This window comes from Muscardinus avellanarius (genome assembly GCF_963383645.1).
Source record: "Muscardinus avellanarius genome assembly, chromosome: 19".
Taxonomy (NCBI): Eukaryota; Metazoa; Chordata; class Mammalia; order Rodentia; family Gliridae; genus Muscardinus; species Muscardinus avellanarius.
Genome location: NC_137805.1, coordinates 6,352,156 through 6,370,040, shown reverse-complemented (window position 1 = coordinate 6,370,040; position 17,885 = coordinate 6,352,156).

Genomic DNA, 17,885 nt, shown 5'->3' with positions numbered 1-17,885 from the left:
TAGACAGTCAGACTGGAGGCCAGAGCACAATTCCAGCTGCAAGAGTAATGCAGAGGGGCCTGGAGAGAGGGATGGAGATTCTACAAGTCAGGCGGAGATCCCGCCAGGGCATAGCGATTTTAACATTCAGCTAAAAAGGCTGTGGCTGAAGTTGCCTCGAAACCTCTGCCCATACGTTTGTTCTTAAAAAGTAGCAAGAAAAGGTTTTCCTGTAGGTAGCTGGTTTCTAGGCGGCCCCTCTGATTCTGTCCTTACAGCCTTGTTTTGGGAAATGGTAAAAAGAAAGTGGATAGAAAGTGGATGCAGTGCTGAGTTAATAGCTCGGAGCCTGAAGCAGTAATACCACCAGGACTTGAGCCCTGGCTCCAGCTGCATGTAACTTGGGTGAGTTTCTTAACTTCTCTGAGCCTCTGATGGAGAGAGAGGGGGGGAGGGAGGGAGGGAGAGAGAGAGAGAGAGAGAGAGAGAGAGAGAGAGAGAGAGAGAATGTCGCGTGTGTGTAGTACTGGGGATTGAACCCATTCTACCTCTGAGCAGTGCCCCTAACCCTATTCTTTTTTTTTTATTCTATCTCTCTTTCTTTCATTCATTTTTTGTTTTGAAACAAGGTTTCATTAGGTTGCTGACAGTCTCACTAAGGTGATAAGGCTGGTCTTGAATCTGAGATCCTGTCTCAGCCCAAATACTGGGATTACGGGCATTTTGCCACCATGCCCGGCTATAAATTCATATTTATAAAGCACTTGTAACAATATCTGGCAAACAGAAAGTGCCACATAAATGTTGTAAGTGAAACAAAATATAAAAGGCCACCAGAGCCGGGCATGGTGGGGCACACTTGTAATCCCAGCATTCGGGAGGCTGAGACAAGAGGATCGCGGTTCGCGGACAGCCTCAGCTACTTAGCGAGGCCCTCTGCAACTCAGTGAGACCCTGTATCAAAATAAAGAATAAAAAACAGGACGGGGGCGGGGGTAGCTCGGAGGTCGAGTGCCCCTGGGTTTCATCTTCAGACCCGCAAAAAATAAAAAAATAAAAGGCCACCCGCTAAATCCGTGTACTTCTCTTTCATATCCATCTCTGGGAACTAGCTTACTTTTCATTTACACACATTTTAACAAGTTGTCAATAAAATGGACTTTTATTGCTGTTCTCTTAAATCATTATGGTCTATAGTTACAGATTATATGAAGCTACAATGGGCTGTATTATGGAGGAATTCATATACTTTAACCAAATTTCTAATAAGCATCTCAATTTTGTCATGTTAATGACATACAGAAAATGATTTACTCTGACACAGATGGATTCTAGCACTTTAGATACTCTGCTTGGGAATTCTTTAGGAATCCTCAGAAAGCTACTCTGGAAAAGCTGAATGCACGTGTGCATACTAATTTTTTAAGACTTTTTTTTTTTTTTTTGGTGGTACTGGGGTTCCTGGAAGCCCTTCTACCCCCGGGCTACACTCCCAGACCTATTTTTACATTTTTATTTGGAAACAGGGTCTCCTACGCCAGTGCGTGCGGCTGGCTTCGAACCTGCGCGATCCTCCTGTCTCTGCCTCCCAAGCGCGGGGATTACAAGCGTGCGCCACCACACCCGGCTTTTTAAGACATTTTTTAAGAGGAGTGCATTTTGCAGTTTAAAAAGCTACTAATGTTAAATGTTAAAATAACCTCTCTTATTGTGGCCTACCATCTTAGGCAATCTTGGCTTTAACCCTTTTCTCCAAATATTTTGGGACTGAAATCAGTTTTAGCATTGATAGGATTTGTTGTGTGTTGAGAGCGGGTTTGACCTTTATTATGAGCGATGCGAATGTTGCAGGGAATGTTTGAGTGGCTAATTGCTTTTTTTAGGTCAACACAGGTGTGCCGGAAGCCAAGGCACCTCTGTTGTGGGTCCCTCTCGCCCTCCCTGCCGGTGCCCCCACCTTCCTGCAGGCTCGACTACTCCTCAAAGTTGGTTCCTGTTTCTTTTTTCAGGACTAGATTCTCAGCTATTTGGCAAAAGTAACCTGAAAGGGCCTCACCTTTCAGAGATTCTCATTTAGCAGGTCAAGGGCCAGGCTATGCGTGTTGATTTATGAAGCTGGGATTCGCAGTGGCCCCCTGAAGGGTTGAGAGGCCCCGCTGTGCACCCTGTGGGGGCCCTGGCACCATGCACCCCCAGAAGTCAGTCCTGTGCTGATTCCCTGAATGTGTGAGCCCAGAAACTAACCCCAAACAAAACTACTATCTGCCTTACTGACAAAATACAATTATCCATGCGGATTGGTTCTAGGACCCTCTATTGGATACCAAAATCTGTGGATTCTCAAGTCCCTTATATAAAATGGTATGTTTACACAAACCTTTATATATCCTTCTATTTTCAATCATCTCTAGATTACTTATAACGCCTCATATAATAAAAATACTAAGTAAACAGTTGTGCTATATTGCTTAGGGAATGATGATAAGAAAACCCTGTGCACATTCAATACAGATGCAATTTCTTTTTCAAAATATTAATTAAGGATGGTTGAATCTATGGGTGTAAACGAGCAGAATCAGAAGGCCCCGTCTCTGATTCTCTAATTTCTTGATCTCAATCTGGAGACCTGCTTGGTTTCTCTGTACCTCCAACCCTCCTTTGGGGCCTCCCAGAGGTCCAGTCTGTTCCACAATGTGCAGGTCTCAGCTCTTGTCCATGTGCCATGCTGCCCTCGCAGGCCTGATCCTCATTGGCTGGTCTCGGTGCCTGCCTCTGTTTAGGCGTCTAGTTCTGTGCCTGTCATGCTCCCATTCTGCTTCCTTCGGGTATATGCAGCACCCCCTCCCAGTGCCTAAACCCAGCTGGCATTCTTGCTCCTGGTCTTGGCACAGACCCCATCCAGCCTGTTCCGTGGCTCCTGCTCTCTGTCCTTTTCCTCCATCACCTCTAACCTGACGCCCAGAACTTCATACTTAGAATGCCTTTAAAAAAACTTTATGCAGTTTTTTTTTTTTGCCTGGATAATACAAAACAAGCACAAAACCCCAGGAGTGCACTATCGTTCGTTATGCTCCCGTCAATGGTGTTGGCAGCTTTGTGGATCTTGACTGGGCTCGCTCCTTGGAGCCGGGCTCCACTACCTTCTGCTGGAGCGACTGTGCTTTGATTGCTTCTCATCCTCCAGCAAACTAGCCTGGGCATGCTCTCATGGCAAAGGTCGAGGCACAAGAAAATCACAGGCAACAGGAACAAACATGCACAGGCTTTAGAGACTGGGGCTCAAAGCTTGTAAACCATCGCTTGCTTCCAAAGTGTTCCTTGGCCAGAGCAAGCCACAGGCCACCCAGGTGCAGGAGGAGGGTGGATTACACCCACCCCGCCTTACTGAGAAGGGCTGAAAGTCAGGAGACAGGGGCTGTGGATCAAGAGGGGTGCTTCCGAGGCCATGCATGTGGTCACTCAGCTCCAGCACTTAACCCAGGTCTCGAAGAAACCTACCAATAAACATGGTCCTCCGTATGAACTTGAACCCAAGACACAATGCCACTTGAAGTTACAGAAAGTCTTCTTGCATCAAAATGCGTTAGTGAACATAAAGATTTTTACTGAAGACTTTAGGTAGAAGAAGAGGAATCCCTTTGTCATACCCACTGAACAATCTTCCCAAATATCCATTTGGCAGGCATCCTGCTATTGTTGACTCTGCTGAGGAGAGTCCCTTCCCTGGCCTCATCCCTCCAGGCACAGATTTCATCAGCCCAGGTCTTATCTCCTAGGTCCAACTCCCCAAACTGGATTGTAGTAGTTTTGTCTTGTCACGTACAACTTCATGTCCAGTCGCATGTGTGGCCTTATTAGTCTTACTATTCCATTTTACTCGGGAACCCAGATGCTCAGAAAGCAAGAAAAGACTGTGGAGCTGACTAGGATCCTCTGTTTTCTTTATCTTTGTGTATAACATTAACCCCAGGAAACCTGAAGTGGTCTTTGTCCAGGTACAGGATGATGGGAGAGACCGAGTGCTGGCTCTCAGAGTTCCAGAAGGAAAGAAGGAGGAACCTGTGATATAACAGTCCAGCCGACCACTGGGGCCAGAGAGAGCTGCAGAAAGGGCTCGCTGGTGGAAGGGTAAAAGGTGGGGTCTCTGGCTACCAAGAAACCTCACTTGGCTTTTTTTACATGGAGCGCCTTCTCATTTCTTCATCTCTTCAGAAAGCTTGTCTTGGGACCAACACACACTGTTTGACACGGGAATATCAGCAGATGAGCATTTAGAGTGCGCGCACCTGCCCAGTGCCCTGGGCACATCACCCACCTGCACGCCTCAGGACTGTTGACAGACGCGCGCTTCACGCGCTCGGCGTTTCACGAGCATGTCACCAGAGCAGCTCAAACAACAGGGCTTTGGGTGTTTTGTTTTTGTTTTTGTTTTTTCTAGCTGAGGCCTCTCTGTGTTACCCAGGCTGGCCTCAAACTTGGGATCCTCCTACCTCAAGCCTCTCACTTACCCGGGATGACAAGCGCACACCATCCCCAGCTTCCAGAGCATGTTTCTTTAGCACCATTTCCAATACTTCTTTGTCTTGTTATACCACATGCATTTCTAAGCCAGCTCCTTACTTGGGGTAGATAATGCCTTTGGTCCTGCCCTGTGCTTTCCTAGCTGGAGCCCCTGGGTGGAGAAGGCCTCTGGCTACTACCTCCCTGTCCTTCCTCCAAGATATTACAGAAAGTTTTAATTGCTGGAGCTTCCCAGATCCTGCATTCCGTACTGTCTTAGTTTGGGCTCTTATACCAACATACTGTAAACTGTGTGGCTTAGGAACAACAGACGTTTATTTCTCACTTTTCTGGAGGCTGGGAAATCCAAGATCAGAGAGCTGGCAGGTTTGGCATCGAGCAGGGCCACCCTGATTCACAGAGGCGCCTTCCCCATGTTTGCTCGCGAGGTGAAAGGCCAGGGTCTCTCAGGCTCTTTTATGAGAGCTCAGCCCTTGGACCGAGTCACCTCCGGAAGGGCCCACCACATTGCTCCCCATGGGGAACATAGCATCGGAGGGTAGGATTCCAACACTTGATTGGAGATTCACACCATAGCGTGTGGAATGGAGGGACTGTACTAAGTTACTGGTAGTTAGTAACCAGTTGGAAACTTAATTACAAAAAGAATTTCAAATCTGCCCACTTTCCCCTCAAATTTGAGATTTATTGGCCATACAGATTAAACAAGAACATCATTATTTCAGGCCATATTTATTGGCTACATAGATTAAACAAGAACATCATTATCTAAGGCTATGTCATTTGTTTAGGCTTCGACATTTATTTATAGTTTAAATAAAGAAGTGCCAAAATAGAACACTTGTGATATAAGTGGTTTTTAGGGCTGTCAGCCCCAGTGAAAAGCCCCTGGCTGTAGGTATTGCTAAGGTTGGTGGAAACATTCGATGTGAATGGGGGGAACTTGTCATGGGGGGTTCCTGGAGGCTGCCTCTGCCTTCTGCCCAAATAGAGAACAGGCTGCAGCTGTTTTCCCAGTTGTGGCCATACCTCTCCCTACCCAGACCCTTATTTCTTCCCACAGAGTGTTAAAGTTTCTTATGCCCTGTTCCCCCCTCTTCCCACTTCATTCAGAAGGAACACATCTCCCCTAAACACTACACCCCAAGAAAGTATAACCAAGCAGAGGTAGCTGCATTACTAACAGGCTCCAATATACATATTTATTATATGTGCAAGAAAATGTTTCATATACTGGAAATGTGGTATATTTCCTTGTAATTCTGCAATGCCTCATTTATGGTAACAGTGTTCAGAAGTCAGGTAGGGAATGAACTGAGATTTTCCCATAGTTGCAAAGAAATATCCACTTTTTCATGTAAACAGTTAATAGAATGATTAAAACAAATCTTCCATACATGCAAATATCTTTGGCCTCTAACTCAAGAGCGCTGCAGAAATGGGCAAGGGTGTGACCTAACTGGAAACAAGACAGGAGAGATGAAGTGAGTCCAGCAGGAGTGGGGTGGGCAGGACAAGGACCAGAGCCAGGAAGTGCCATCCCAGCGCATCCTCTCTGAGATGAAGCCTTTGGGTGAAGGAGGAAAGGCAAGCATGGCTTCCTGGGGGGGTGGTGGTGCACGTATTGACAGGCTGCTAGGGCTGGGGAGGTGGCTCCGCAGACCTCCCAGGTCTGCCTCCCAAGCCTTATGGGGAGCCTTTGTGGGTTTGCCAAGCCTTCTGCCAGAGTCCCTTGCTTTTCTTGGTGCTTTTTCTTGGGGACTTTTCAGCTTCTGAGTCTCCAAATGGAGTCTGGAGTGCAGGCCAGATCCACCAGGCCTTCAGGGTGAGAGACAATGCAAGAAACAAGGATAAGATGCCTCCCTGCAGAGCTGTGCCCTGCAGCCGTGTCTCAGCTGGAAAGATGTGCGGGCTTTGTTCTGCCCAGAGAGATGCTAGCCTCACTCTGGCAGGCTTAGGCGTTCCTGGGGCACGGAGGGCTCTGCCCTTTGCTCTCTTCATAGACTGTGAAATCAGCTGCACAAAGGAAGCCAGAGATCCTCTCCAATCTCCTCATCCCTTCTTCCTTTTCTATCCTTCTTGCCACAATACCTTCATCCCAGCTGCTCACTTACCTCCAGCCACTGTCCTGGAACTTGGGCAATCTGTCCTTTTCTTTTTCCTTACCTCATTACCAACTCATTGGCAGAGAACGCAGGTGCAGGAGCCTTGCTCTTGCAGAAAGACTTTCAGGTCACACACCTGAAAGACCTCTTCCCAACAGATGGGAGGATGACGGGGAGGGACGAGGAAGAGCTCGCGGATGGTGGAAGAGTTCACAGATGCCGCGTTGTTACAGTGATGGGCATGGAGGGTCACTGTCACCAGCCCACCGCCAAGCAGCTTCTTACAACCTAACTCAATTGAACGGCCGGTTGTTGATTTTGCAGTGAGACTGTCATTTACACAGGGGCCATGGAGTCTTCCAAGGTCCCACTACAAAGCCCTGGTTAGAAAAACAAATTACTGTGTGTGGCCAGAATGCAATCTTCCATAGGCCATTATTGGAGCGGGCCTCTTGTCAATACCGGGCCTGATTGGGAGCAGCTCTCAGAATCATTTAGCTTCTCTTGTCAGGGGTAGCTTTTTAACCGCTTCCTGCTGGCCTGTCATTTTGTACTAACTCCAAAAGGCTATGTTAAATAGATGTCACTTTTTTCATTTCTCCCCCCCAAGCATTTTCCTTTCTGGCTAACAATAGAAACATTTGCGCAATAATCAGTGAAGAGTGGCTAAACAGGAATGCTGTGAAAATCCATACCTGTGTTGAATGCCTTTATTCATCTGCAGGTGTCCATTGGGGGAGCAAGTCTCCATCATTTCGGATGATACAAAGAAGAAGCATGAATCTCATTCAGGTAGCACAATAAAGAAAGAAGGATGAAGAAATAAAAGCAAACCCCGACCAAGAAAAAAAATCACACTGCCTCCAGTCAAGAAGATGCTACTTAAGACTATTATGGAGTTCTCACCAAACAAAACAGGGTGAGGGAATGTCGATAATCGTTGAATTATACAATCTATGGTTCTGTTTGTTTGGAAACTTACAAAATTAAAAACGTTTAAAATTGTGGTAGGTATAGGGGCAAAGAACTCAGCTGCAGCATGTAGTTCTTAGAGAAAGATGATTTCCACTTAAACTTAATTTGCACTTCTGGCAGGACCCACTCCAATAACTTTCAGCTGAAAACACATTTGAACGTCAACCTAGCTTGTGTTAGACCCGCTGTATACAGAAGGGGCTCTGGGTCAGCCAGCTCAGGTACCATCTAACGTAGACTAGATTTTCATAAACCCTGGACTCCTGAATTTTAACCTAAGTATATATGCCCTCAAATGATATTTATGCAGAGCTCTTTAAATAAGAGCTCCTAGTTCATAAAATTCCTAATTAAATAAGAAAGCATTCTAAATTCTTGATTTTTGTTAATCAGATCTGGGAGAAGCCTGGAAGTTTAGATCATGATTTCATTATGGCACTCTCACAGTTCCCCTGGTAGCCATGTAATCTAATTTTAGCAAATTTTAATTGCAAGTGCAGCAAGGATTTACGTGGATTGGAGCTGAGTCTCAGATGCTCTGGCTTCTAGATGCAGCGTGGTCAGCCCTCTCACTGCACATCCTTTCCCTAGCCATGCCCGGCCCAGGACGATTGTACACATCTACCTACAGATTCTAAGTCCCAGCATTGAAAGTTAGGGTCTAATAAAGAGCTGTATTAAATATATCCTGATTACATATTTCTATATTAAATATGCTGTGTTAGATATCCTAACATCCTAATTGAGATGATAAACTGATAAATAAAAATATGTTCTAGCATCCTACCTTGATAAATAGGACTTCCAGAGGCACCTAGAAGCCGGATTCAAGTTTCAAGATCGGAATTTTGTGCCAGGGAATGTGGTGGTTGAAAGGTGTCTCTAGATCCTGGACCCCTAGCCGCAGTCCACATTCTTTCTGTTTCTAACCCTGACTTTGTCTGGCCACATGAAGGGTCTCTTTGCGCCTGTGTGGTTTCCTCAGCCCAAACATTCAAATTGATCAATTCCAGGCTGCCACCAGCCAAACAAACACATAAACAAAAGCAATAGCAATAATAGAATCTGCTACTAGGGCCTCGGGCTGCACACAGGGTTAGTACGGCCTGTGCTTGTGAGGAAGGGAACTTGAAGCCAGGAGGCTAGAGAATCCAGGGCTCCAATCTCTACCCCCATAGTCACATGAGCCAATTCTCATAAGAATTTTCTTATATATATATATCATTATATACTCTACACACACACACACACACACACACACACACACACACACACACACACAGTGTGTGTGTCCTATTCTATTTCTCTGAAGAACTATAACTTATGTATGGAGATATGATAGAAGACAAAACCAACAAAGATGCCTGCGTCACGCAGCCTTCTTTAGTCAGGCAGACTGATGATGAGCAAGATGTGACAGTTTCAAGCGTGATTCTAAATTCCTTGCTACTCTATCCGATATGAGGTAGGGTCAGTGTTTATTCCTTTGAACTCGGATGGTTCGTAATATCCGGAGGGAGCCATTCTGTGTGACTTCTAGGCCTAGGTCACCAAAGGCCGCGGCCACTGGAAGTGCTTGCTCTCAGAGCCCCATGTGAGAGATGGATTTCCATGAGACAGCTATGCTGGGGTGTGGGGGAAGTCGGTGTTCTTGTCCACATTCTCAGCTGGGTCAATCCTTTAGCCCGATGCTGAGATGCCACAGTACCAGAATTGAGGTCAGACGAGAAGTGCCTTTCTACAGTATGGATGCAGTACCTTATGGGTTCAGTACCTGCTCAGCAGGGATGACTCAGTTCTGCTTCATGTGGCCACGACAGGCTAGTCCGGGCCCATAAACATCATGGTGACAGGAACTCAGGACAGAAGGAGAAAACGCACACACATTCTTCAAGCCTCAACTTGTGTCAACTTTGCTGCTGACCCATTAGCCAAAGGGCCAAGTACAGAGTCACCCAATAGGGTAATAATGCTCAAGCACATGGGTAAAGTTGGTTGTGATAAATTGAGATCATTAATACTACAGCAGTCTAGTAAGCTCTCTGTAAATACATAAGTTAGAGGGAAATGTTCAAGATGAAAATTTTCTGTGTTCACATGTCTGTTTTCCACAGCTGTTGAATTCAATTTTCCTTAATTTTTAATGAATGAGTCCTTAAATGTACATAGACTTTTTAATGGTAAATCTTCTCCAATCTATCTGGCCTATTTTTATATCAAAATCCCTCGGAATTACCTTTTTTCATTGGTTACCAGAGGCATCCCAGAAGCTTTGATATGCTGTCTAGTAACAAAAACTGACTACTTACAAATACTATTTTTGAAATGCCATTAAATTGTTGTCTTAGAACAGCAGATCACTTCTCTCAGCACACACTTTCCTTAGCACTTTTTTTTCCCAAGAGCAGAAGGGAGGTACAAAAAAAAAAAAAAAGAAAATGCAGTCTGTAGAATGTTTGCAACCCCAAACCCCATGATTATCTCTTCCCCAGTTGGAAGACGATATGATTTTCATTCCCTTAATGGTAGATGTCTGCCCTTTGAAGTCCAACTTCATTACTGATTTTGTACTGAAAGATGTTCTTACAATATTTATACCTGCCAGGATAAAATGATTCTAATGCATATTCTTTTCTTTCTTTTTTAAAGGATGATTTTTAAGCTCTTTCCAGTTGCATTAGAAGGAAGACATTAGGCCGGGCGTGGTGGCGCACGCTTGTAATCCCTGCGCTTGGGAGGCAGAGGCAGGATGATCGAGGCCAGCCGCTCTGGCTTAAGAGACCCTGTTTCAAAAATACAGAAAATAGGTCTGGGAGTGTAGCCCAGAGGTAGAAGGGCTTCCAGGAACCCCAGTACAACCAAAAAAAAAAAAAAAAAAAAAAGGAAGACATTTAGAACATAAAGTTAAAAAATATTGAAGAAACTCTTGACAGTGTTTCTAAATACAGTTATTCAGTGGTCTCAATACATTGATATGTATTGTATGGGGAATTGGGGAATGGGAATCCCTTGTTACAAAAAACACCCACAAAAATAAGATGTATGAGTTATGGGGTTTGTTTTGATTTGCAGTACTGAGGATTGAACCCAGAGGCATTCTACCTCCCAGCTACTATTTTTTATATTTTATTTTGAATCAGGATCTCACTAAGTTGCTGAAGCTGGCCACAAACCAGTGATCTTCCTGTCTCAGCCTCCCAAGTACTGGGGTTACAAGTATGCTCCACCACACAGGCTGAGTTATGGGTTTTTAATGCCTACTTTGGGTCCTCATGGGAAAATACACCCAATTTAGTGCAAGCAGCTTTTTTATGTATCTTTCTGTGAAGGCCTTGTGAGCTTAAAAGGTGTAGGATTTGGTCTATTATTTTTATATGGAGCATGAAAAACCACCAGTACTTAAAACATTGACATTGGTTCTTTGCACTTCAGTAAGACCCTATTTCAAAATAAAGAATAAAAAAATAGGGCTGGAGGTGTAGCTTGTAGCTTGGAGATAGAATATCCCTGAGTTCCATCCCCAGTACCACAAAACAAAACAAAACAGAAAAAAACATTGACATTGGTAGATTTGACAAGAATGTTCAAATAGCCTAAACCTTCAGAGCAGTCAATAAATGTAATTTTGCTGAGGCAGGACATTACGTGTGTGTGTGTGTGTGTGTGTGTGTGTATGTTCTGTGTATTTTTTTTTTTTTTCAGTACTGGTTTCAGATAAAACCCAGGGGCATTCTACCTCTGAGCTACACCTCCAGCCCTATTTTTTTTTTTTTTTAAACAGGGTCTCACTGAATTGCAAAAGGCCTCACTAAGTAGCTGAGGCTGTCCGAGAACCATGATCCTCCTATCTCAGCCTCCCAAATGCTGGGATTACAAGTGTGCACCACCGTGCCTGGTGGGACATTATATTTGAGTGCACTGTGCTTTTGGGTTATAGTAATTTCATCCACTGGGGCCAATCTAACACCTCCACCGCCACCTCATCCCACTATCGCCATCCACTTATGACCTCTTAGGAGATAATGGTCCACAGGCTGTTTTCTCACAACAATGGTATCCATCTTCATTCCCCACTTTTCTCCCATCCCCTTTCTTTTCAAATAATTTATCCTTGATGTTCATTCAGGTTTCTATTTTGACTTCCTCATTGCAGCTCAAGGTGGAACGAATTGCATTAGTTCCAGCCATTACTTCCAAAGTAATCCATTTAGTGGTGAATGTAGGAGTTAAAATAGCACAATCAAGGCAACCATAGAAGATCTAAGTATCAGTCAGTTATTGCTGTGTAACAAACAACTCTAATACCCAGCTGCTTTAGATGATAAGTATTTGTTGTAAGTCATGACTGCATAGGCAGCTATGTGGCTCTTTTGACCTCAGCTGAGCTTGCCTACATGTCCCTGGTCAAATGCACATTGGGAAGTGGTTCTGCTCCTCCAGGCTGGGCTCTTTCCTGTGTATGGAAGTTATCTGGCTGTAGGTTGGTCAGGGCCAGGGCCAGCGGGGATGACTTATTTCTGCTCAGACCTACAGCAGGGGGTGACTTATTTCTGCTCCATGTGACCTCTCATTCCCATCAAGGTAACTGTTGTTTGTTCTTATGGTGCAGTCAGAACTTCAAGAAAGTGTGAAATATGCAATTCTCTTGAGCCTTAAGCTCAGATCTAGTATTTTGTCACTCCTACCATGTTCATTTGGCCAGAGGAAGCCATGAGGCCAGCCCAGACTCAAGGATTGGGTTTTCCGGTTGCATTTAAAATATTTAAGCTGGGCGTGGTGGCGCACACCTGTAATCCCAGCATTCAGGAGGCTGAGACTGGAGGATCGCCGTTCTCGGACAGCCTCAGCTACTTAGTGAGGCCCTCTGCAACTCAATAAGACCCGGTTTCAAAATAAAGATTAAAAAAAAAACAGGGCAGGGGGTGTAGCTGGAAGGTAGAATGCCCCTGGGTTCCACCCCCCAGACCTGCAAAAAAAAATTATATATATATATATATATATATATATATATATATATATATTACATAAAGTTATCTAGTGGTTTCACTGTTAGAGGGAGAACAAGTTACTGTTACAAAGGACAGGGTTTCCTGGAAGGGTGAAGAGTTGGAACCGTTTTTGCCATCGGGGCATCAAAGTGAGAATGAAATCAAGATCAAAACTGACTCTGTCTCTGTGTCTCACTCCTTGATGAACAAGGAAAGGGGGTTGGCAGCCTTCTTGCTAACAGGAGGGAGCCGGCCTGAGGACAAGGCCAGTACACACAGGGCACAGAGAAGAAAAGTGCCTCCACCCCCACTATATCCTAGACCTGGAGCCAGCACCGCCCTGCACGTTACAGAACCAGAACCAGCACATTCTGTTGTTATGTAACATGGGTGACTGGAGCTTTCTCCCTGGAATGTAGGCACCTGCAATTCAACAAAGCAATAGCTTTGCTCTCCTTAAAATGGCTCCTCCTGCAAGAGGTTCCGCTGCCTGTGCTGCTGTGGACGTGCAGGGGATGAAAGGGGTGGGAGGCAACTCTGCCTCAGAAAGTCCACTTCACATACGTTCAACACTGAAAGTACCTTATTCCACAGGAGTTCCGATCTGTGACTTTAATCCTGTGCTTATGGAATAGTCCAGAGCCTGAAAGGGACACTTAAAATTTTACTGTCTCTTATGGGCGAAAGTACATGTTTCAGTAGGTAATTACTCAAGGTTCTTTATTTAACTTATGTCATCTAAAATGTTCCTCTCACTTTTTTTCCCCTCACTATTCCTACCAGTCAAAATTTTTGTTAACTTCATGCTTCATGGCTTATATTAAAAAATGCTATTGGTAGGTCTAATATGTTTCTCTGTTTTCTCTCTCTCTCTGTGTGTGTGTGTGTGTGTGTGTGTGTGTGTGTGTGTGTGTGTGTGTTACTGAGGATTAAACCTAGAGGCATTCTATTTCCAAGCTATACCACCAGTCCGATTTTATTTCTTATTGGGAAACAGGATCTTGCTAGGTTGCTGAAAGCCTCACTAAATTGCTAAGGTTGGCTTCAAACCTGTGATCCCCCTGTCTCAGCCTCCCAAGTACTTGGATTATGTATTTCTTTTAAAACTGTACACAGTCCTTTATGATACCAACACAACTTCTCAGAGGGGATTGAATTTATACCTTTCTTTCCCATCCAGTTTGAGAATTGTACTTTTCATGGTATTTAAAAATTTACACTTTCACAAAGAACTTTGGGAAATTTCTTCCCTAAATATGGGAGGTCTGCATTGTTCACTTAATTAGTTTTGACAATAAACAAATATACAGAGCTTTAGAATATAGCATTAATATCAATACCGCCAATAAAGCCACGTGGTACATTTCTGAGGATAAGAAACATGGTTTTCACCTCACCGGGATGAGAAAGCAAACATGAGCTTAAACACGTATGGAAGCTAGATGAAAAAGATCACAGCAGATTTCAGATCTGTCCACATTCTCAGGGAAAATAGTTGCATTCTTGGAAAAATCATTCAAACTTTTGCATCAAGTTCTCACTGGGGCTAGTCTAAAGAAAGTTGTCGAGGTTTCAAAGGAAAAAAAAAGTTTAATATCTAGAGGTGACTGAGAGTTTTTCACAGTTGTTCAGTGATTTACAGTTTGTGCTAAGCCGAGTACCCATATACAGCCGTGTAGTTGGTGTACTGCGCAGGGGTCGAGGGGCACAGTTTATGTAGACTGCTGTAAGTGACTCTGGCTACAATTTCCCAAGCATAAAACTCTCACCAATATGTGATCGCCATGCACTCAAGACCTCTGTGTCATTTGTGAATTGGCCGACACAAGTATTACCTAATTTCAGATGCTTTGTATCTATACTTTGTGGCTGTTCTATCTTTGGTTCTAAGCTTTTCCCACTGAAGAAAAAGAGTACTTAGAGCATCATTACTCCTTAGTTGCCCCAAGTCCAAAGACCCAATCCCTATGGGCTTTGTTCCTGGAGCCCCTCCCTCCCCTGTCCCAAGGACATGGCAATGCAGGCTGGAAAGGGGAAGGGGTCGCATCCATCTGAAACCAGCAATCATTCTCCCATGAGCTCTCACCCGGCCAGTGCATGTGGTTCTCTTTCTGATAACAGTGTTTCCTTCTGCATCCTAGAAAGGCGGTTGCTTAAATATACACCAAGCCCTTTCCACTGCCTGTGCATCAGCTCCACTAATATCTGTTACTGCTAATGGAGTCTTTGCCTCCCTCCTTCTCGCTCCATCTACTCTAAAGGAAAACTTACCTTGTTTCCTTCTCTCAGAAAATAACAAGACCGGTAAGTGCTATCATGAATCGAGGTACTCTGTGCTCGGCATTGCGCTGAACGCTTTACTCATTACCTGATGTCTTTCTTCCAGGGAGTCGGTGCTTTCCTTCCTGCCCCCTATTAAGATGAGAGAATTGGACTGCACAGTCAGAACTGGCATGGAATCCAGGCTTCATTGTCTCCTACCAAGAGCTCCCAGTATGCAGTGGTGGATGTCGTGACTGTCCTGGTCTCAGACCTTGGAAGAACCAGCTGTGGACCAAAAAGTATATAACCAGAGAAAAGCTGTCTTCCTGCAACCTGTATTCTTTAGGTATCGACTCAGCACTGATTGGTTTATTTATTTATTTATTTATTTATTTATTTATTTTATAAAGTTGAACAGAAAGTTCAATGTTTTTTTGTTTTGTTTTGTTTTTGGTGGTACTGGGGTTCCTGGAAGCCCTTCTACCTCCGGGCTACACTCCCAGACCTATTTTATTTTTAGAAACCGGGTCTCTTGAGCCAGTGCGGCTGGCTTCGAACCTGCGTGATCCTCCTGTCTCCGCCTCCCAAGCACGGGGATTACAAGCGTGTGCCACCATGCCCGGCCTGATTGGTTTATTTAAAGGAGAAAGGGCAGAGAGGACAGCCACTGGCATAGAACTCAGTCACTCCTTATAATAACGGGCCTGCTTCTGACCCTGTCAGTTAACAGAAGACCTGTTTCAAAGCTGACATTTTCCCCCCTTGGTCTTCTCCCTTTCTTTCACCTTCTGTTTACAAATAGCATGTTCTTATCTGTTTACTGATGGGAGAGAACATGACACCTGTGGATCTGGACTGACCCTGGGAAGACTCAGAGATGATCTGTGCCCTTCCTTCCTTCCTTCCTTCCTTCCTTCCTTCCTTCCTTCCTTCCCTTCCCTTCTTCTTCATCTTCTCCTTCCTTCCTTCCTTCCTTTCTTTCTCTTTCTTTCTTTTTCTTCTTTCTTTCATACCGGGGCTTAAACCTAGATGCTTTCTACCTCCAAGCTACACCCCCAGCCCAGTGTTACTTCTTTATTTGGAAACAAGGTCTCCCTAGGCTTTTGAGGGCCTCAATACGTTGCCAATGCAGGTTCTGAACCTTCAATCCTCCTGTTTCCGTCTCCCAAGCATGGTCCACCACATCTGGCAAACTGTGCCCCTTCTGACAAGCACTGTAGTAAGACCCAGACCACAGATTTAAATAGGAACTGACAGCCGGGCGTGGTGGCGCACGCTTGTAATCCCCGCGCTTGGGAGGCAGAGACAGGAGGATCGCGCAGGTTTGAAGCCAGCCTCAGCTACTTAGTGAGGCTCTCAGAAACTTAGTGAGACCCTGTTTCCAAATAAAATATAAAATGGGTCTGGGAGTATAGCCCGGAGGTAGAAAGCCTCTGGGTTCCACCCAGTACCACCAATATAGAAATAAATAAATAAATAAAAAGGAACTGACTCCAGAAAGACTTAAACGTGAACTGCATCCCTTTTGGTAAGACATCAGAATGAACCTGAAGAACTAACTCTTAAAAGAAACTTGATTCTTTTGTTCTGGGAGAGTCCAGGGCTTGTTTCTTAACTCTTAAGCTCATTGGTTTCTCCAGTTTCCTAGCAAATCAGTAAATTTATTTTTCCTTCTTCCTAAAGGCTGTCCCAATTATTTGATTAGGCAAATTGTGGCAAGTACTAGAATTCGGTAACACTTGGATGCTCAAATAATTCACTCTAGCCCCACTGACTCCCCATCCTAGACACCACAGCCCTGGGGTGAACTGCTCCTACTACCTCCTAAGGCAGGCTACTGGCAGTGATCACTCAGTCGTCCACACTGACCCTGCACAGGCCAATTAGACAGTAGCAAACAGGAAACAAGCAGAAACTTAAAAGGAACCTGTACATTTCTACTTCCACCTTTCAGGCCCACTGCTGAGGTAGAACAAGCCCCGGCTTCCCGTGGGAGGTACCTGAGAGACACGTAGCACAAAGGAAGCTGTCCAGCTGAGATCATCCTCACCGCCGGTCAGTCAACAGATAGCTGGACGTGTGAGCAAGCCGTGCTGAACTCAGCCGTGCTGAGCCGGGATCAGCAGAGCTGCCAACCCCTCCCACACCCACAGAAGATAAGAAGCTGCTCTTTCCAGATATTCAGTTTTTAGGGTTGTTATATAACAACAGGTAACAGATGGTTGTTACTGAACTAAAGCCACTGAAGGATTCGTCTCCCCAAGAGGCCCTTGGATGCATGCTGAGGGCAGCAGAGGTGTTTTATGAGAAATAGCTGTCACAACTGGCACTATATGACCTTCAGATTTGTCTAAGGTCACCACGCATTACTGAGACGGCTCCTTGCTAAGGGCCACGTGCTATGGACCAGAGGTGTCCCCTCCAAAAAGGCAGGTATGAAACTTAGTGGCCTATGTGATCATATTAAAAGGTGGAATCCTTAAGAGTCTATTAGGAGCTGGGTATGGTGGTACACGCCTACCCCTACAATTCCAAGACGTAGGTGGGAATCTGAGATAGGAGGATTCCAGGTTCGAGGACAGCCTCAGCAACTTTGTGAGATCCTCAACAACTTAGTGAGATCCTGTTTCAAATTAAAAAAAAAATTAAAAAGGGATGGGGTTGTAGCTCAGAGGTAGGATGCCCCTGGGTTCAATTCCCAGTACCAGACAACGATAAAAAGAGTCAGGTCATGAGGCTGCCTCCCCTCTAAATGAGATTAAGGATCTTTGAGGTCTCCTGCCCTTCTGTTTCTGCCAAAGCAAGACCCAGCATTCCTCCTTCCTTCATTTATTCAGGGATCAAGAAGGAACCATCTTCAAAGCAGAAGCAGTTCCTTGATCTTGGACTTCCCAGCTTCCAAAACAGTGAGAAATAAAATGTCTATTCTTTATTAAGTATTCAGTCTCAGACGTTTTATTATTATTATTATTATTATTATTATTATTATTAGTGGTGGTACTGGGGTTCCTGGAAGCCCCTCTGCCACCGGGCTATACTCGCAGACCTAATATAT